The sequence below is a fragment of the Belonocnema kinseyi genome, chromosome 10 (assembly GCF_010883055.1).
Source record: "Belonocnema kinseyi isolate 2016_QV_RU_SX_M_011 chromosome 10, B_treatae_v1, whole genome shotgun sequence".
In the NCBI taxonomy this organism is placed as follows: Eukaryota; Metazoa; Arthropoda; class Insecta; order Hymenoptera; family Cynipidae; genus Belonocnema; species Belonocnema kinseyi.
Window position 1 is genome coordinate 72,210,670 of NC_046666.1, and position 22,275 is coordinate 72,232,944.

The 22,275-nt window shown below is 32.7% G+C and overlaps 6 non-coding genes across 6 annotated transcripts; 2 read left to right on the forward strand and 4 right to left on the reverse strand.

Annotated features, from left to right (window-relative positions):
- Nucleotides 1–10,864: 10,864 nt before the first annotated feature.
- Trnav-cac lies at nt 10,865–10,937 on the reverse strand. The gene has a single exon. It is a non-coding gene; the product is annotated as a tRNA-Val (tRNA).
- A 3,914-nt stretch (nt 10,938–14,851) lies between these two features.
- On the forward strand, nt 14,852–14,924 carry Trnav-aac. The gene has a single exon. It is a non-coding gene; the product is annotated as a tRNA-Val (tRNA).
- A 76-nt stretch (nt 14,925–15,000) lies between these two features.
- Trnav-aac lies at nt 15,001–15,073 on the forward strand. The gene has a single exon. It is a non-coding gene; the product is annotated as a tRNA-Val (tRNA).
- Nucleotides 15,074–15,516: 443 nt separating this feature from the next.
- On the reverse strand, nt 15,517–15,589 carry Trnav-cac. Its single transcript has one exon. It is a non-coding gene; the product is annotated as a tRNA-Val (tRNA).
- Nucleotides 15,590–16,489: 900 nt separating this feature from the next.
- Nucleotides 16,490–16,562, reverse strand: Trnav-aac. Its single transcript has one exon. It is a non-coding gene; the product is annotated as a tRNA-Val (tRNA).
- Nucleotides 16,563–16,638: 76 nt separating this feature from the next.
- Trnav-aac lies at nt 16,639–16,711 on the reverse strand. Its single transcript has one exon. It is a non-coding gene; the product is annotated as a tRNA-Val (tRNA).
- Between the last annotated feature and the right edge of the window lie 5,564 nt (nt 16,712–22,275).

The following is a 22,275-nucleotide window of genomic DNA, read 5'->3' on the forward strand; positions in this document are numbered from 1 at the left end:
AATCACGGCACTGGACGTTCCGCCTCTTTGGTCTTTTTTACCAAATTTCTCACGTACCCGCAGAGAATGGGATTCGGTTTCCCTTTAAGGGTTCCTGAGATCAATTCCTCTAACTCATTCCCATTTTTATTTCCCAACCATTTTTTAACCCCTTCTGTGCACTTGCCATCCAGCTTTTCCCAAGCCACATTTTTTTTCGCACCTTAGCCTCCCCCACTGTACTTTAGTTTCGTCACTCATTTTTGCGTCCTCCCAATATTCCTCTCTCCCGGAGATTATTTTCCATTTCTTATATCCCACACAGTAAGATGAATTGTCTATCCTACACCAATCGTTCTGCAATTCTTGAGTAATTCTTGTTTCTATTCCCTCCATGAGTTTTTCCAAGATATTTTTCTCTTTCCCCCCTTCCCACATCTATTTTATGGTTTCTTCGTCTCCTACCTTTTTACATGTTTTTTCGAATGTTTCCCCCCATCTCGAAGGCGATATCATCCGCATACTTCAACCCAAATATCTTAGTTTCTCCTATCACTGTCCCCCCTATGTTCACCTTTTCCCAAGCTTCATCCATGTCCCCTATGTATATATTAAACATGGTTGTACTCCGTGGACATCCCTGTCTTACCCCCTTAGCCGTTATGAAACTTTCGGCCGTCCTTTCCACCGTGATAACCTCGTTTATTGTCCTGCTATATATTTTTTCCAGCATAATCATCATCCTCTCCTTAATCCCAATCTTTCCCAGCTTTCCTATCAATAGGTCCCTATCTACGGTGTCAAAGGCTTTTTTAAATCAATGAATGCCGTGTAAAGTTCACCTCCCTCTTTTTTTAGTTTGTTATTGATAAGCGAATTTAGCACCCACACATGGTCTCGCGTTGCTCTCCTTCTTCTAAAGCCTGCTTGGCTTTCTTCGTATATCCCTTTCTTTTCCATCCAGTCCCTGATCCTTTCATTCAGAATTGTTGCTAGAATTTTGTAACCAACATCCAGCAGTGCTACTCCTCTGTAATTTCCTGTATCATTTTCGTCAACCCCTTGTGAATCGGGTAGATTCGTGCAACCTCCCACCCTTTGGCGAGCCTCGCCTCCTTCAAGAGTCCGTTTAAAATTTCCCTCATTTCCAAATCCTATTCCTCAGGCATCCACTTAATAAATTATATGCTAAGCCCGTCCTCCCCTGCAGCTTTTTCCTTTTTCATTCTGTCCACTGCCTTCGCTATTTCCTTGAAAGAGATTTCCCTGTTGAGTTCTATCTCCGCTTCGTCCTCCCCCTCCCTCCCAACTTCTCCCCCACCCCTTCCATCGGTGGCGGTCCTGCAATCTTATCCTCTCTAACCCCCGAATCCTCTGGAATATAATTTTCCTCCTCGAGCTCTTCCCCTTCAAGTAGTTCCATAAAGTGCGTCCTCCACTCCACCTTTTTAACCCCTCACCCTTTTTGCTTCCGTTTCGGCCTAAATCCGTTAATAGCCTGCCAAAATTCGCTCATATTTTTGCTGCTTTTAACTTTTCCCCAATTTTTCTCCGATTCCTGTTTCCGCCTGATTCTTCGGTGTTCCCTTATTTTCTTTATGTTGACATTGTATGTTTCCTTGTCCCTGTCCTGTCTAGTTTTCAAGTACTTTTTTAAGGATTTGAATGCTATTCTTCCCAGCCTTTTCTCTTCCTCGTCTCCCCCCCCCCTCCTGATTCTTCTTGACCCTCTTTCTCACCCTCTTAAGGATGCCAACTGTTTGCGCCGCTTGTTTAACCGCATCTACCTATTGGTCCCACCTTTCTTCCCAGCCAGCCTTCCAATTCACTATTCTCTTTCCCCAATTTTTCAACGGTTCCTTCATGAAATCCTGACTTTTCTTTTCGTCCCATATTAGCCTTATTTCTGTTTCTGGACCCTTTTCTGGCTCCCCATCCCTCTCCTGGCATAGGCCAGGAAAGGGATACCCCTTTCCGGCACCTTTCCCGCCATCAGGAAGCTTACTGGCAAGTGGTCAGATTCGGTTCTAGTTACGACTTCCATATCCTTGATGTCCGTATCCCCAAATCCCTCTGACTCTATTATGTAATCAATCACAGATTCTCCATCCTCTGCGATGTGCGTTCATTCTCCCCTAACATCTTTCCCTAACCTTCCATTTAGAATCCTTAAGCTCTCTTCGTCGCAGAATTTCAGTAACTTGTACCCTTCCGGGTTTATAGTCTTGTCCTCCGATTTTCTTACATTGTTGAAATTCTTCGCTGATGCTAGATCGCCTACCTCCCCTCCCCCCAACTTCTCTCCTACTCTCGCATTCCAGTCGCCTAGTATCACAATTTTTTCTCCCTTCTCCAGCATATCCTCGACTAAAGTTCTAATACTATTCACCGCTCTTGCTACCCCTACGTTATTGTAAATAGTTAAAATATTCACTTTGTTTCCACAATCACCCAGTATTTCTGCACTGATCTTTAGCCCCAAATCCCATTCTTCTATTTTGAAATTCCCGCCCAGACTATTGCGCGCCCCGACGATTTGTACCCCCTTCGCTCTCCCCTTATCTATAACTCTTATCGCTGCTTTGGTTGCCCATACATACTCCTGGTCCAGTGACGCTAGAAAAGCCTCCTCCTTTCCTTTCTCGATCCAAGTCTTTTGCAGTATCACTATTTAAAAACTCTATTTCTACATGTCGACTCCCAGTGCGAATGTAGGAATCTACCTCACCAACTTCACATAGCAATTCGCTATGCCAGTTCACAATGAGAGTCGTGAGCGCCGACCATGGAGAATAGATATAAGAAGACCAATCTGTAATGCATGGACTCCACCAAAAACGGTCACTTTTCTGTTGCCAGAAGTACGCACACACGCATGTGTAAAATCACACTTATGTATAGTTCAAAACTTTCCGAGCGTGGCGTGCCAACCGCAATTAAAAAAAATATGGCCGCCTCCATTGTTTTGTGTTGAAAGGTCGCTTGAACAAATAAATAATTAATAATCAGACAGGATTTTGTGAAATGCTTGTGGAATACAAAATTATTCACTATGGAACAGGTAGGCAGTATGTATAAGAAAATCTCAAATTACTTTTACCAACACTATCCGTGCGACAGGTATTCGACGTGATCGTGACAAAAACAATAAACATACAACTGACACCACTCTGAAAGTCTTGTACACTATACACTTGAAACCACACTTATTGGAAACTTTCGCTTTTATACAGCGATTTACAATTTTAACATCCTTGCCTTTATTCACAAGCTATTAATTGTTCAATAATTATGTATTTACGTTTGACTCGCATTCACACCGGCGGCCATATGTTTTTAAGTGCGGTTGGCACGCCACGCTCTGGAAGTTTTGAACTATACGTAAGTGTGATTTTGCACATGGCGTGTGCGTACTTCTAGCAACAGAAAAGTGTTCACTTTCAGTTCTACTAGTTTGGTCTCCTTATGTCTAAACTCCATGGCGCCGACGTTCAAACGTATAAGCGGGTTTTGACGCCATACGCACGTTGTTGCCATCTATCTGAGCAGTTTTGGCGTTTCGCATTTTTCGTTTTCTCGCTGCGACCGTTGGTCACAATGTGCGTATGACGTCAAATACAGTCCCATCGTCTTCACATGAAATTTCAAGCATCTGAGCCCCATTGCTGGTCGACACGAGCCCGCCATTGTTCTTATTCGCTTTGTGTATACCTCCCGCTTCAAGTGAACTGTCGCAACGTCATGACGCAGATACATAGGTAGGTCTGTAGGGTATTGCGCTTTACCACAACTCCCTTACTTTGTCACGCCTGAGTAACCCCCCCCCCCACCCGTTACTCTCGCTCAAACCTGCAGCGCAGCGTCAATTTTCGGAATGACTAACTCCAGGGAAATATCTCCGGCGTTCACTATATAATAATTTTTGTTTGAAAATGCTAATTTTTTATTTAGAATATCAACATAGCCTAAAATTGTTCAAAAGTGTACATCTTCTTTGGAATCTAACGATTTTAATCATACAAATTTCAATTCTAAAACCACTTTTCCAGCTCGTCCAATGAAACTTGCAAAATTTTCAAGACTGCGCGTAGGAATAGACGCAGTCTAACGTTTATTATTTTAAACAGCAATCGTTAATACTTTAATTTAATTATTCTTGGTATTAAAATACTCCTTTCAAATGAAATACACCAACATAAACTAAAGTTATTAGAAAATCGTAAATATTCTTTAAATTTTGTCTTTTTTTTCGAAGTACTAATCATTTCCGACGAAAAACACTAACATAGCATATTTTTCTAAGAAAGCTACTATGATTTCGGTTTTAAAATACAAATTATTGGTGAAAACCACTAACATAACCTAAAAATGTTGAAAATTGCTAGTCATGATGATAATTTTTGTTTAAAAATTTTAATTTCCGATGAAAAAAACCTACTACATACTAAACTTTTTAGAAATTTTAAATCTTCTTTAGAACTCATTATTCAAAAATTACTAATGTTTCTTAGTTCGTATAAGGTGAAAATGGATTATTGTTAGGTATAATTATCAAATCTAAGATGTAAAACAACTTCAAGTAAAGAAAAGATAAGAAGTATCTATCTCTTGTATCTTTTTTGAAATATCATTTCTAAATTCAGACTAAACTAATTAATACACGATCCAGCAGATTCACTTTGCAGAAAGTACAAAAAAATTAGCATAAAGCCAGAAGGATGGTAATGCATCGCTCTAATCTAAGCTCGTTATCCCAAAGGAAAAGAGGAAAGCTAAATGTTGGTTCAGTAGAAACTGCCAGATTGGTGTGATCAAACACATAAGTAATTGTATAGCATCAGTTTGCTTGTGTGAATCGTTTTCATTTAACCGGTCTCAATTAGATTCTGTTCTATATTCTGTAATAACAATTACCGAAAAAAGTGTTGGATGAAAAATGATTGAACGAGATAGAAGTTTCACAATAGAAATTAATAGAAAGGGATAAAAAGTTTTTTAAAATAGTCAAAGTAGCCTTGTGCCTAAAAAAGGGGTTTGTAGCTGATTAAGATGTAAATATATCGTACAATCTTCCCCCTCTCATACTTTCTTTACCCTATACTTTCCCTAAATTTCCCTAATTAACCTCTACACTCAACTTCCCCACTGCCATACTTCAACCTTCACTTCCGCTTCCTGCCCCAACTTCTTCCACAACACTACACATTTACCCCCACATCGCCTAGTTACGCTTCCCTCACATCGCTGAGTTCCTCGACTTGAGACCTGTGACACAATCCATTTATGTGCCATTCTATTGATATTTAATTTTACCCTCATTCTTTTTCAAGATTTCATAGATCGAATCTATTTCAAATCAGGCAGGTTCTACATTTGAAGTTGCAGAATCTCTCGGGGACGAAATATGTTGTTTATTAGAGGAAATTAGGCGATACGTATTTTTGCGATTTGTAAAAACAATTTTTTACAGAGTTATGCGTATTTCAATTTTTATTTGAGAAAATTTTTTAAATGTTCAAAATTAACTAAATGGCGGCAGTTTTTCTGAAAATAGATTTTTATTACATAAAATCGAATCGGAAATGGTTCGTGATATCATAAGTGAGTAAAAGAACTGTTTGTAGAACTCTCTTAACTGTGCAAAATATTTTGTTAACATTTTTTCGTATCTATTGTTGTTTAGAAGAAAAATGCGAGAATTCGATTTTATGACAAAAAATCTCCTGGCCACAAAAGTTATTTTGCCCGCATAAAACTCGCAAGGTAATTTCCTCAAAATAGTACAAATTCACAGAAAAATTAGCAAAAAAATATAAGTGCGATAAAATCTATCAGAATCTGAAAAGAAATCCGAATTATCTTAATTAGGTCAAAAGTGATATAAGTTTAAAGAAATTTTTTGTTGTTGAAAAACAAAGCCCAAAATTCAAATACACATAACTCCGTAGACATTTTATTCACAAATCATCAAAATACGTATCACCTAATTTCCTCTAAAAAACAACATATTTCGTCCTCGAGAGATTCTGCAATTTCAAGTGTAGAACCTGCCTGATTTGAAATAGATTCTATCCATATATTTCTATTATTCCTTTTAAAAGTTATCCTTTTCTTTGACATGTTATTTTATTTCTAATTTCTCTTTTACAACATTTATATTTTCTTTTATTTCAGTTTAGGGGCCATGCATAAATTAATCATGATCCAGGGGGGAGGGTGGCAAAGATTTTCTGATGCTGTGTTATATGGAGTGGGGGAAGGGGGGTTGTAAAAAACTCTTCTTACGTAAGATATTTTCTAGTGTGCAATATAGTGCGCAATCTAGTGTGTACTGTTGTATCTAGTACATTAAACCTTAACTGGCACAACTCCTTTTTATTACGTAAAGAGCACAACGGGTCTCTTTCCCCCACGTATTCAAAAATGTCCCGTGCAGCCGGTATTGAATATTTTTGCACAAAAAAATTATTTATTGTAGTTTTAGATATGTCTTTTAAAATGGAATCGGTATTATATTCTTGAGTTAAACTCTTGAGATACTACACTTTAAGAAAAAAATTACTGCTTATTGATGCTTCCAAAAAAGGTAATTAATTTGCAAAATAAAAACTCGATTTTATGGTCAAATACAATATCATATTTTTCCATGTTCAAATCAATTTACTTTTATTTGAATGCACAAAAATAGTTAATAAAAAATACAAAAGTAATATGAAAAACAATTTTTCAAAGTTGTAATTACTCTTTGCCTGCATTTTTTACGTGCATTTATTCGATTGTAAGCGTGCAAACTAATAGAAAAAAATTTTGTTTCACTTAAGATGATAAACTTACGTTAGAAAATGAACGAAAATAACTAATGTCAATGGCACAAATTTTTGTTGGAAATCACTCTTTTGCTCACTGACGACACAGCGGGCAATAAAGACCCCACAGTATTACAAGGTCTACTTTGAGCGGGTGCTCAACGTATGCTGACGTTTGCCGCTCTAAACTACCTCACTGTACCTTTAGTCAGTGACGTCAGTTACTGGTAATAGTCGAAACGTGCTCCATTTTGTAAAATTTGGTATGGTTAATTCGAGCTCAAAAATTGTTTGGGGTGTTTTTTACCCATAGTGCCAGGTAAGGATTAAATGTAAACAAATTTCATAGTTGGACCAGTTTAACAGTATTAATTTTCATTTACCTTATTGTATTAGTAGTAACTAGTAACATGGATATATTTATAATATAAATAACGAAAAATAACAAATAAATTAGTTTTAGAAAATAAAATGTGTTAATATAAATAAGTATTTAGTTTTTACAAACGTACAATTTTATAATTTCTTCAGGGCCTAAAATTTTGCGTTGTCCGACACACTTTTTATGGCCAGGAAAATTAAATTTATGTTCTTAACAAAATTCCATGGGATAACCTAATTTTTTAAAAGTATAAAAAAGAAAGTTCAATGATTATTTGAACTACCATACTAAAAATTCCTATATAGGAACCTACATTGGATCTTACATAGGATCCTATATGTTTCGCCTATAGGAAATGACATAGGATCTTATATAGGCGACTGTATAGAACCCTCCCTAATAAAGTACCTAATGGTACCTAATGGTACGTAAGTAATGGTTCCTATTGGTACCTAATGGTAAGTATGTCTCTAGGTGCTCCTGGAGGAACCAGGAAACGTCTGCGTAGTCGTAGATGTGATAAAATAGTACTGCAAATCTAAATAGAGTATCACTCATGATGAAAACACAGTAAAAACAAAGTGTGAATCTAACACTAATTTCAGGGTACCAAATACCTGCAACCAAAATTTGTCTTGGTTTGGTAGTGCGAATGGTATTACTTCACAAGGTATCGTTTCCCTCGCACTTGGGGTACGAAACGTCACCTACTGTCAATTATTTTGCGGCAAAAACAATCAAGGAGTTTCGTATCCCAACCGAGAGCGAGATGGAAGAATATCTTGAAATTACCTGAAACAAAATTGATCCCAAATTTTTTACTGTGAAGGTATTAGCTTTATGTGAAAACTGACTAGCGCGAATTTTTCTGAATCCCCACGATTCAAGACCGCCTGAATCCAATAAAACCAGTTTATGATGGTGTCTGTCTGTCTGCCGTTGTCTTCGTTGTTGTCGTTGTCTTTATACCGGATAACTTGTGAGAGACTAGTCTCATTCAATTATGGTTTGGCGCAAAGATTTAGTTTCCAAAAAGAATATCGAGTTCATTAAACAGCTATTTTGAATAAAAATTCAAATACGTGAATTTTTACTATTAATCCTATTCGCTATCTGTCAAATTTGATCAATTATGTATATGTAAATCTCCTTTCAGTAAATGTACCCTTCTATATCCTGTTTTAACATTTTTATTTATTCACTTCTTCCCTCACTGATCACGTAGCTAACTACGAAATATTTACAGGATATCCCTAAGATATGCTGAGACACAATAAAATAACCGTCAATATCCATCTACTATGATCTACGAAGTTAGGCATTTTCACTTCATCATCAGCTGACCTCACTTCGTTGAATGCTGAGGAAAAAACAACGGAACAAATGCATGGGACAAAACTTTATTTTTCTGATATCTTCGTTATGAATAGTAAATACTATCATTTTATTATCTCATTAAATATAGTTCTTGACAAATAAAAACTATTTTTCCAATAGACTTATATTGAAAAAGTTAGTTTTTACGAAGATATTAGCAAAATAGGGCAAAAATTGACCGAATCTCATGGATTCTGTCCACTGTTTTCCCCTCAGCAATAAACGAAGTGAAGTTCGGTGGTGATTGAAGTGAAAATACCTAATAGAATAGGATAAAATAGTTAATGATAGAATTATTAGAAAAACTAATAGGATAAAAAGTATGATCATATTCCGCCTTCCAAACGTCTTATCCTTATCCATTAATTTTTATCGTATTTTATATTATATTCTATTCCTCTTTCCTGTGAATATCCTGCCATTGCATTAGAAAATGGACTAACCGAGGAACTAAATCCATATGGATATTTGGGATAATTTGAGGATATCCTATATTATAAGTTTAGGATACACTGTTAGAAAAATCTGATTGAAATCAGTAAAAGTCATTTGCATATATACCGTAAATTAAATTTAATATGCAATCATCATGTAGAACTTATATACATGTATATTAAGGTCGATAAAACAGAGTACGTAAAAGCTTAAGGGGGGAATAGGGGATAAGCATTTGCAAAAAAAAAAATTTCGGTTTTTGGTTGCAAAATATTGAAAAAATATTGTGTCAAAATTTTAAGTCAATTGGAGCAGAACTCTTGAAGTTATAAATTTAAAGCCGATCCTCCATATAAACCGCAGCTGCGCTTGAAAGTATAGGAACGTGCCCGAAGACAATGAAAAATACTATAAAATAATAGAAGTTTTACTAGTTTTCACTACACTTTCTACGTTCGTGAAGTCTGCACAGTGTAATGAAAAAAGAAGGAGCTGAAATCGTTTAAAAAATTAATTTTTTCTTCACTTTTTCAATGTTTAAAACTTTAAACTAGTTTTTCTCTAAACCGCTTTTTAAAATTCTGTTCCAGCGATTTTACATAAAGTACTGAACCGATCCTTCTCAAACTTAGTAAACTTTTTTACATAAAAAAATCCTCCCCCCAACGATATTTTTGTTTAAATTTTTTTATATTAACGTTGTTTTTCACTTAATAAATGACGCAATTTTTCGTACAAAATCGCATTTTTTTAAATGGTCACAAAAATAAAAAAAATTCCTAAAAATAATCGTTGGGGAGAGGAAAAACTTATATTTTAACTAAATTTTGCAACTTTTTTGATTTCCAATAAATCTACGTTGAGATATCGCCGGAACAGCAAATCATTTCTTTCAAGATGTGTACTCGAAATTGCTCTGTCACTGGCTTATTTCACGATATTTTTGTACAAAAAATACTAATTAATGTTAAAATAATGTTTTGTAACATGCAAAACATTTAAATACATTCACTTTAACCAGATCTCTAAAAAAAATTCATAAAAAAAGCTTTTTTTCATGCATTATCCCCCATTCCCCCCTTAAAGTTCTGGAATGCGCCCAAATATTGTCAAATATTTAAAACTAAAGTAATAACCTAAAATACATCTAAACTAAATTCTTATTTATAATCAAAGTACAACGTACGGGTGGAATTTTCTTCAAAATTCACTATAAATGTCAGAATTTTAACGTAAACTTTCTCACTTAACACCAAGTATAATTTATGTTTAACTAGAAAAAATATTATACAATATTATTTATAATTGAAAGTTACTGCCAAAATTATTTTTCATTTGTGTAAATTGAAATTACCTGACTTTTATGAGAATTTATCAATATACATGTATATGAAATTTTATATGAAGCCTTATAAATTTAATGTATACGAATGAATATTAAATGTATGTAAAAATTGCAAACATTGTTAACACTGTATCTCTGAAGTGTGTCAAGTGTATTAGGTTCAATATAATTGGGATCTGCTATTTTATTGCAATGAGGATATCCTAGGAACATACTCGAGTTATCTAAATTTCCGACCTGTGTCTAACTTTGCGATGTATTGAAAAGGACATTGAAAAGGATCAAAGGTGGCTTAGAATTGGATTGAACTCAAGAATTAAATGAGATTTAAAAGTTGCTTCGGGCTCATTCAGATTAAATTAGAATTTGACGTTCAGACTGAGAAGAATTGAAAACTTACCTCGGTTTGGTTCAGATTGGAATAGAACGATTCGAAAAAATTCGAATTAAATCCCTAATAAAAACTCTCACCAGTTTAATATAGGGTTATATTGTTCGAATAGAAGAAGATAAGCGAATGAGAAAAAAGTAAAAAAAAAATGTTTCCGCCCGGGATCGAACCGGGGACCTTCCGCGTGTGAGGCGGACGTGATAACCACTACACCACGGAAACGATTGACGATTGTTGTGATCTAGCCACACCTGTTCGCCCTTAACGTGAATAACAAAAACCAAAAATAAAATATTGTTTCCGTCCTCATCGAGCCGGAGATATTCCGCGTGTTATGTAGATATGATAAGTACTGCACCATGAAATCGATTGGTAAAAGTCATGATCGGGTGAAGCTAGTTCGCTTCTGCTGTGAAAAAGCAAAGACTAAAAAATTGTTTCGCCCCTGATCGACGCGGATCTCTTCGACATATTAGGCGGTATGTTTTTACATTATCATCAGAGAAAGTATTAGATTAGTAAAAATTCAAAGAGTGAGCGCATTTTGAATATTTTTGAAACCACGTTTTTCCAAATTCAAAAGTTCTCTCACGGATAGTCATAGTATACAAAAAGATGAACAATTTATTCTCACGACTATTTTCACAAAACTAAAAATTACCAAAGATGTAGCGTTTACAAAATTCTAAAAAACACGAAAATGAACATTTTAAGCCAAATAACACACGATATGAAAAAAAGGCAATAGAAGAAAAATGTTGCTTTTTGAATGCTCTACAAGATTATCATAACAACTTTTTGAATTTTCTTGAAAAATAAAAAATTTAAATTTTGATAGCATACAAAAATGGAAAATCCAAAAATTACATTTTTCGATCAAACTGCAAAATACCGTAAAAGATGAGTAGACAAAAATTGTGCATTTGAAAAAGATCTACAAATTTCTTATCAAATACTTTTTGATAGGATGAGTAGTTGGCACACTCTCACCACAACCTTTGTCTTTTAATTTCTTTTTCGTCCCGAGTGGGGGGCTTCAAGAATTTAAATTTTTTAATTTTTGCAATGCTATTTTTTATTATTAAAACCAAAAAAGGAACTATCAAAAAAATATTCATGAGAATTTAATTCATTTTTACATTCTCATAAGAGAAGGTATGAGATTTGTGTAAAATTTGACTCACCCACTTTTTGTCAAATGTTCACGTTTTGAGACCTCCTCAATTCGAGAAACAGGTGTTTGCGAATGTGTATGTATGTATGTATGAATGTTTGCATTCAAGTTCGTTAACCAGCCATTTTGGATAAAAATGCAAAAATTGAGCGCATTTCAAATATTTTTGAGACCGCATTTTCTCAAAATTCAAAAATTCTCTGTACGGATGTTTATAGTATTCAAAAATGCGAACAATTTTACCAAATTACTTTTTTCACAAAACCAAAAATGACGAGAGTTCTACCATTCACAAAATTCCAAAAAATACGAAAATGAACATGTTTAAACTAAATAACGCAAGATATGAAAAAAAAATCGGGAAAAGAAAATTGTTAATTTTGAATGCCCTACAAGATTATCATGACAACTGGTTGAGTTTCAGTAGAAAATGCAATTGACAAACCCGGTAAGAAGAGAAGAATTTAGAAAAAATCAGAATTTATATTCCCATTAATACGTGAATTTTCCTCCGTCGAAAGTTCCACCAAGAAATAGAGAAAAAGCAAAATCTATTCTTTTTGATCGACCTAGACAAATTATAATAATATAATTAATTATAATAATAATTTGTAGTACTGTCCAAGAATATTTTTATAACTCTGTTAAAAGATAAACTAATTTTGTTTACCTCACACAACATTATTAAATGAATTTATTATTATTTGTTATATTATTAAATCTATAATTTGTTTAAACAATGTCAAATATTATAGCTAAAATTACTCCACCGTTATCGCAGACAAAAAATTGAAATTTCCAAACTTATATTCCACAAAACCGAATAGAAACTATGCATGTGCACATATTTTCTGGACAGATTAGAAAGAATTAAAATAATCGAAAATAAAGCATGTAAGTATGGAATTAAAAATAACCTTTACAAAAAAATTGAAATTTCTGAACTTATGTTGCACACGAAGGAATAGAAACTATTTAATTGCACATATTGTGTGAACATATAACAGGAATTAAATAAACCGAAAATACAGCATGTCAGTATGGAATTAAAAATAACCATGAGATTCTTTCGTTGGGCACTTCTCCCGATGGAAAATTAGCACATGCAAAAAAATAAAAAAATGCTCACTCTTTCGTTTAAATCTGAAAATATTAATTTTTCTCTTTTCTTCTCTTCTTACTGCGAAGTCTGGGGCCACTGAGGTTAGGGATATAATTGAGAAGTTAAAAAACAGGCAGGTTGCTGTGTCGACCGCATGTGCAACTTTTAACTTGTAAAAATAAAATTGGAAATGCGGAAATTCAGTTTTTGAAAAAAACGGCAAAAGTTGCAATAAAATGTTTAATAACGAAAGTTTTTTTAACAAAAAGTGCATTTTTTTAACGAGACATTGAAACTACGTCAGTTATAATACAAATGACTTTTATGAATTATAATAATATAAATTTATGGGGATGATATAAAATTTCAGGGATAAAGTCGAGTGCGAAGCACGAGATACGTGATGAAAATGCGTTCGTTAAAGTCGAAGGAGCTTTAACAAAAGAGAATTCACAGTCACCATAATATTGTTGTCGATGCTTTGACCTTTAGTCTTAAAAAGTATGTGCATAAGTGTGGGGAATATACAAAGACCGAGCGCGAAGCGCGCGAATAAACAGTAGCGCGCCCTAGGCACGCTCAAACTTGCGAGCGAAGTGACCCGCACGCTATGAGAATGTGCCTACAAAGCGGGCAAATTTTTTTCTAAAACGTTGTTTATTTACAAATTATTTACTAGTAAATAACAATACAAGAATCTGACTTTAAGAATAACTGATTAATCTTAAATACCATGTGACCTGAAATTAATTTGTACTAGCAAAAAGTCGTGCGCCAACACTTATATTAGGAAAAATTTCGACTGCCGCATGGATTTTTACGGGAAATAAATTTTATTGCCTTATTTTTATAATTTTTATCATATTTTATTAGTAGGTTAATGGAATGTCATTCATCTTTGTGTCCTAAATAACGTGAAAATATCATTTTACATGCAAAACGCGGTTGACATTCAACTAAGCGAGCAACTTGAAGTCATATTACGATCATCGGTTGACTTGTAACTGGCAAATGATCGTTTTGGTTACATCTGAATATCAACTGAACAATTATCTATAGAATTCTAATCTTTTACTGAACTGAGGAAAGAATGGATCATTTTCTATTGTTAAGGAAACTCATCAATGAAAGGAAAACTTAATCTCCTTGTTAATGATAAAACGCAAACGTTTTTCTTTTTTAAGAAAATATATCGATCCTAACATTTCTCTTGTATTTAAAAAATTACCTGAAATCATTTATTAAAGACTGACTTTCAACAGACTTTTAAATAACCATTAGTCTGTTTATTCTACAAAGTCAATGACTTAATTGTAAATTTGAACATTGGGAAGACACTAAAGTATACACAGTTTGTCTGATCTGGGTCGGTTTTTTCACTGGAATTTTGAATGAGCAAAAAATGAAGAACATTGATTTATAAGTAACGATTGAAAGTTTCATCTTTTTATCTTTTATCGAATCTTTTATGCCAATCTATTCTGTGATGGTGCCCATTTAAACAAAAAATTAATTCGATTAATGCTGTTCATAAAAGTCAAAAATATTGTTTTCTCTATGAGAACATTGTAAGTGAAATATTAAACTTTAAATAATTTCAAATATCTTATTATATTATTTGAAATAGTATATTTCTGCTGATTTTTTATTATCTTCTCTCCTTCTAAAATTTGAAATTGATGCAGTAACATATTCATACAAATTTGTAATATTAATTAACTTGAATGTAATACACTGTACCTATAAATTATATTAGGTTTTTACTTCATAAAGATACAATATTTGAGTAAAATAATAAAACAAAAAATCAATTCATGAGGAAAAACGAAAGGATCTACAAACTCATGACTTTCACCAATGGTTTCCGTGGTGTAGTGGTTATCACATCCGCCTAACACGCGGAAGGTCCCCGGTTCGATCCCGGGCGGAAACATTTTTTTGTCTTTTCTTTTTTATAGCAAGAGCGATCTGTTGTGGTCAGATTGACAAACTCATAACTTTTACCAACCGTTTCCGTGGTGTAGTGGTTATCACATCCGCCTAACACGCGGAAGGTCCCCGGTTCGATCCCGGGCGGAAACATTTTTTTGGTTTTTCAGGGTTTAGTTGAAAACTATTATATAGTCAGCCAGGTTTCTGTGCGTCGACGAACACGCCTAGCACAAATATCTACTATTAGGTAAAACGACTTTATTGTTTCTATTGAAATGTGTTTAATGTGTATAATTCGAGGGTAAATAATAGAACACTGGGGAAAATGCTCATCATAGCGTTGCTATGTAAACACATAAAAATCTAGGGCTTTAGACTCAAAAAGTCCCTGCGAACACGCCTATGATTATTATTTTTAACGGATTTAACTGTGCCAATCATTATTACAAATTGCAATTAAATGTCGAAAGAATTAGGTCTTAATTAGCATATCTGCACGAATTCCAGGATTTGGGATAGTGCTGAGCCCTCAGATCCTAACTATACCGACTACATAATGCTTTTCTATAATAAACACTAAAAAAACAAAAAAATGTTTTCGCCCGGGATCGAACCGGGGACCTTCCACGTGTGAGGCGGACGTGATAACCACTACACCACGGAAACTATTGGTGAGAGCATCGACATATAGAAATGGATCGGTAATGCTGTGGGGAAAACGGTAATAGGCTCTAGAGAGAGAAAAAACATATGAGACGTAGACCTATCTCTTTCTAGATAAAGCTGATTGGTCGAGAAGATTTTCGTTGGGTGAAGTTTGGCGCAGCACAAGACCGTGCTTTGTGTCGCGAGTGCCCCAATAATGTGACGTTCATCGCACTTTTCAGAATTGATTTATTTATAATTTATTTAATTATAATTTATTGCAAATAAATATAAAACATGGTGGCAGCCTGTGTAGTTTGTGGGCGTTGTCAAGAGGTTTATATAAGGATATGTTTTCATACGTAAGTAAAGTTATTGAATATAGTAAAATAAAAAATGTTACAACAAAAACAAAACCTCCAAATATGAAGTTTTGTACCTATGCAATACAAATGGTTATTTTTAATATTATAGAAATATTTTTCAATTTTTTGACAGTTATTGCATTCTTTTTGAACTCACAAAACGATTATTATTGTAGCATTTTCAAACCAATTTCAAGAAGAATTGAAGGTTACTAAGTTTTTGAAAATAATCTACCTGAAACAGGTTATTTTACATGAATTTTCTTTAAAATTCAATTTATTATAACGACAAATTTCTTATGTATTGTTCATCTTTTTTTTAATTAACCGTACAGAATATTTAGGTAATACCCGGGGCCACCAATTCACTTGACAGAGTCCTGAAACAGATAAAGGTAGGTCTACGTCTCATATGTTTTTTCTCTCTCTAAAGCCCATTTCAGTTCTCCCCAAAGCGTTACTGGTCCATTTCTATATGTCGATGGGCGAGAGTCATGAGTTTGTAGATCTGACAAAACCAGGTCGCTCTTGCTATAAAAAAGAAAAGACAAAAAAATGTTTCCGCCCGGGATCGAACCGGGGACCTTCCGCGTGTTAGGCGGATGTGATAACCACTACACCACGGAAACGATTAGTGAAAGACATGAGTTTGTCATTCGGACGACACCAGATCGCATTTGCTATGAAAAAGAAAAGACAAAAAAATGTTTCCGCCCGGGATCGAACCAGGGACCTTCCGCGTGTTAGGCGGATGTGATAACCACTACACCACAGAAACAACTAGTGAAAGTCACGTGCTTGTTGATCTGGGAATTTTGCCTCGTGAATTCATTTTTATCCTATTATTTCACTTTAATTTTGTATCCTCCGGAAGTAATTAACCTTATATGTGGGCGTACGCATGAAAAGGGCACTGGCCGGTATGGAGTTATATAAAGGAGTATATAGCCGGACAACTCCCCGGAATTTTAGACCGAAATTTAGTCATATAAGTTTAAAAGCGGGTCCCCGGGGCTTTTTTCAAGTTAGAACTTCAAAAATCCGTTTTTCGAGAATAAGCATATAAACTTGACGAGTGCCATAAGCACACATGTTACATTTTTTCTTCGATCATGAAATATACCTACTTCGGTTACTGTGTAGATATAAGTGTGGATATATCTTTGATATAAGTATAGTCCTAATTAATTCACTCAATTTCAAAATCAAATTTCAAACCGAGAAAATATAATAAGGAATAAAGAGAAATATACTATTTCACAGTAATATAATAAAACATTTGAAATTCTTCCAAATGTAATTTTTAACTTACAATGGTCTTCTAGGTGAAAAAATATTTTTTACTTTTATGAGCAGAATTATAAGAATACAATTTTTTTAAGAACTTTTCACCATCACATGATAGGAGTAAAAGACTCGATAAAAGATAAAATAATGAAGCTGTGTATCGTTACTTAAAAATCAAGGTCCATCATTTTTGCTCATTCAAAATGCAAGCTAACAAACTTGACCCGGGAATTTCCAATTAAGTCATTGGCATTTTTAAGTATAAACAGACTAATATTTGATTAAAAATCTGTTGAAAGCCATTTTTAAAGAAATAATCTCAATTAATTTTTTTAATACATGAAAAGTGTTAGGATCGATATTTATTATTTTTTAAAAAGTTGGAGTTTTATCATTAACGAGGAGATTAACTTTTCCTTTTCATTGATGAGTTTCCTTAACAATAGAAAATGACCCATTCTTCCTCAGTGAAGTAAGAGATTATGATTCTATAGATAATTATTCTTTGGTGGTATTATGTAGTGATTAGTGTTTGATACATAAGAACGATCTTTTACAGGCACATCGCTATTTGAAAATTCATTATTATACCAATTTTAAAGAAAATTCGTATTGTTATAAATTAACTTAAATAAAAATTTAAGAGGTATTCTTATGGTCTTTGTGAAAAATTGTTTAAAAGAATAACAGTCGAAAATGTAGATCGAGTGTCCTTATGTCTTTAAAAATCCTACTTTTAATATTTATTATTTATTAACAAAATTTTATGTAAATTTTCTTTGATAGAATAAAATATTTTTATAAAATATATTAATTTTTTATTGTATATAATCCTTTATACAGACTTCATAGACCAAAATGCTTTCAAACCAGGCTAAATAGGGCGATTTTTCATTAAAAGCGAGAAATAATGTAGGGATCTAAATTAATTTTAATTTCAAACCAGAAAGATACATTTGAAAACAATAGATAAATTTTCACCCGAAAAGTAACATTTTTTAAAGTGGAATTTTCGACCAAATAGCTAGATATTCAACCTAGAAAGATAAATTTTTTAACCAAAAAGACGAATTTTTAACAAAATAGTTAAATTTTCAACTAAGAAATATTTTTCAGTCAAGAAAAAAAACTAATCAATCAAATTAATGTTTGATCCAAAAAGACGATTTTTTTTACAAAAAAGTTGAATTTTCAACAAAAAATTTAATTTTCTGTAAAAAAAGGTTAAATTTTCAACGATTAATTAACGAGCAAAAAGATTAATTTCCGAAGAAAAATATAAAAAAAGACATGAATTTTTATTTTAAAAATATCAATTTTTCACCAAAAATTGAATAGTTAAATTTTCAGTTAAAACAACTATTTTTCAACAATAACAAAATATTTTAAAACTAAATTTTTAAATTTTTAACCACAGAAGATTAATTTTCAAACGAACAGTTGAATTAAAAAATATATGAATTTTCAAACCAAAAACGCCAATTTTCAAGTAAAATAGATGTTTTCCTCTAAAAAAAAATTAACTAATTTGTGGAATTATAAAGCTAAAAAGCGAATTTTCTACAAAAATAATTACTCTTTAACCAAAGTAATGAATTTCTCACAAAGTACTTAAATAAAGTAGTTGAATTTTCAACCGAAAAAGATTACTTTTTGACAAAATAGTTGAGTTTTCAACAAAATATTAGAATTTTGTACCAAAAGATTTGAATTGTAAACCAAGAATATATTAGTAGACTTTTCACTTAAAAAGAATTAACTTTCAGCCAAAGAACAATTCGATTTTCTTATTAGGTTCTATTAATTCAGTTTGAATTTAATTTTTGTTGCAGCGAATCTTTCATCGGAAATCGATGTGAATTTTATCTTCTGTTTTTTCTGTGAAGGTTTTATCTTATAGAAAAATTCATAATAATTTTCCATTTTTCAGTCAAATCTATACTAAACGTGTGCGGTGCTCATTCTATGAAATTAGCATACTTTTTCTAATTAAAATTTGCGATTGATTACTTTTAAATATTGAATAATAATAAAGACAATAATTAACAATAAATTGTATTATAGGCAATAGTTACAAATATTTTAAATATTAAAAACATTGAAAGTCACGAAAACACATTTAAAAGACATTTACTACATTTAAAAACACATTTAAATAACTAAAATGTCATAAGAAACGACCAGGTGTTTCGCCATATGTATACACAGTACACACGTGATTAAACAGCCATTTGAATTGAAAAACTTGAAACTGTCTTATTTTCCAATCTATTTTTTTCCTGATGTCTTTTAATGGTTCCGATAATATTTTGTCTATGAAAATAGAACATTTTTCTGTCAGAAATCTTCCCTGGTAATGTAAAATACTCTTCGAATGGTACGATTATAACACGGCTTAAAAAAGTCGATTATTTACACTTTCAAAATAAACTATTATTGTTAGACTTGTCGATGAGAAAAATAATAAAAAAATAATACTATTTTTATGGAAGTTGTTTCTACGGGCGACTACTTCCGACTGATTTGTGACTTATCTTCTGGAACTTCAGCAGATAAGAGACTACTGTGTTAATATTGTGCTGACATACATCTGGCAAACACCTTTTAAAATTTTCTTCCACATTTTATGTATGTCTATTCAATTATATACTTTTTACTAGACAGTGCCTTCGAGCTTATACGCCTAATTTTCATGAATTATTTCAATTATTAAATCTATTAATTTTAATATATTTTCTGATAACTATAGAACAAAAGATCTTTCCACTAATGTGTGAGTTATTTTTATCAAATGAAAAAATAGATAACTGTGATCTTTATAAATGAACAAAAACAATATAGTTTGCATAATTTAAACATTAATTTTATTTAATTATCAAATAACCATTTACTTAAATAAAATTTAGACCAAAATTTTTATTCAGAATTCATTAAAATACCGAAAGAAAAAGTGGAGAAATTAATCAAAATTATACAACGTGTTACACAAAATATTTTCAAAAATATTTATTTCTGAGGCGGCACGAATGAACATTTTAACTGTGATATTTGATAACACATACAATTTAATTTTCACAAAAAAAAACAGAACTCTGTAAATTAAAAAATATGTTCTAATATCAATTGTAGTAAAAATTAGATAAAAAATGAAAAATGTAGATACTTTTTTATATTAACTGTAGGAAAAAGACATTTAACAAATATAGCTATCGTAATAAAAAAATGTATTCATTAAATATATTTTTCTAAGATTCTGGTTTTGGTGCAAAAAATATCTCCAAAGTTTCATAAAAGGTATTACAACTCAGACTTCAAATCAGACAGAGCTCTACACTTAAAATTTTTAAATTTATCGGGGACGAAATATGTTGTTTTTTTTAGAGAAAATTAGGACATTAAAAAATGGCGGCGGTGTATATCTGGAAAAATTAAAATTCGATTTTCCAAGAAAAACCCATCCCAAATTGTTTTACCTTTTTTTTAATTTTACTTTTATACGAAAGATATCTTGTAATTTCGAGACTCGCTAACTAACGTTTTTAGGTGTGTACAAACTTTTATTTTAACATTTTTTCGTATCTGTAATTGTTTGCGAGAAAATGTAGAAAATTCGATTGTGAGAAAAACCACCGCCAAAAAGCACAAAAACACCAAATTCATATACGCATAACTTCTTAGATTTTTTTTGTTTGCAAATAAAAAAAATACTTTTTGCCTATTTTAATCTAAAAAATAACATATAATTCATCCCCGAGCGTTTCTGCGATTTCAAGTATAAAACCCTGCCACGTATTTTTCACCAGAAAAAAGTAGGGAAGAGAGGAGCTAAGCTGGCATTTTGTGGCATTCTGCATGACATGGCACATTTTACGACGCTTGTGGAAAATTGTTTTTTATTTTGTATATCATCGTTCACTATAATCAAGGTATATTCATCTTACGTGAAAAAAGTATTGTAAAAAAAGTGTTGTTGTATTGAGAATTTAGTTGGCTACAATAATAAAAATTTTTTAAAAATGTGTTTTTCTCTTTCTTCAAACATAATGGTCAAACCAGGAGGGTATCGTCTTAGCCCCACGCTTTTTTTCTCGATAGATTTTCCATCACTTCACTTTTTTGACAATAATTGACAAACAAAGTATTGCACTTCAAAATCAAAAGAAACATTTTGTGGCCTACTAAATTATCGATCCAAAAATAAATAATAAGTTTCGAAACAAAATTTTGTTTTCATTTAAAAAATGACTTGAAAAAAAGTGACGGCTTACAAAGAAGGTACTCCAGGTTTCGCTTTCGGATTTGATTATCCCTGATATATGATGTAGTACTCCAAAAACTAAGCAAAACGTTTTCTTTTATCTGCGGAAAAACACTATAATGGGGTGTAACAGCCCCTCAAAGATAGGGGTCTCAAGTGTCGATTGTATAGTTTTGTGTATAAAAACCAAATTGATTTCGATCAAATCTACTGAAAGAGTTTCCTTGTGATAAAAGATGAATAACGTAATTTTCTCAACAAAAAAATGAACTGATAAAACTGCATCCCTACACGGTAAAAAAAATTGAGCTGTGACAGGGATATTATTCCTTATTATAGCCAAACATTTAGCTGAAAACGAACGAAGAAATTTAGAAAGATCCCTAGATCAGCGAAAATGAATATCCTTGACCATTTTCCATATACCAGGGATATCGTCTAGTCAAACCCCTAATAAGTATAGCTATAATAGGGATATTAAGAATAGGTGTCTGAAGCAATTATCGGAAGAGCACCGGTGCATTATGGGAGCAGCGAAATAAAATGGCGACGGTCTAATCGGGAGCAGTGATAGTTGAGATTTAATTTGGACAATTAAACGCTTTTTACCACTTAAAATGTGCGCGAATGTTAATATTGAATGAAGTTTATGATGCAGTAATAATAATTTACATGTGTTTCGATTGGAGGCGATAACTACCAGGTGTATACATATGAAACCGGTATTGCCATTTAGCGGCCAGTAGGCACACTTGTAGGCACTGTCGGAACTTACCATTTGTGTTAATTGGCGTATT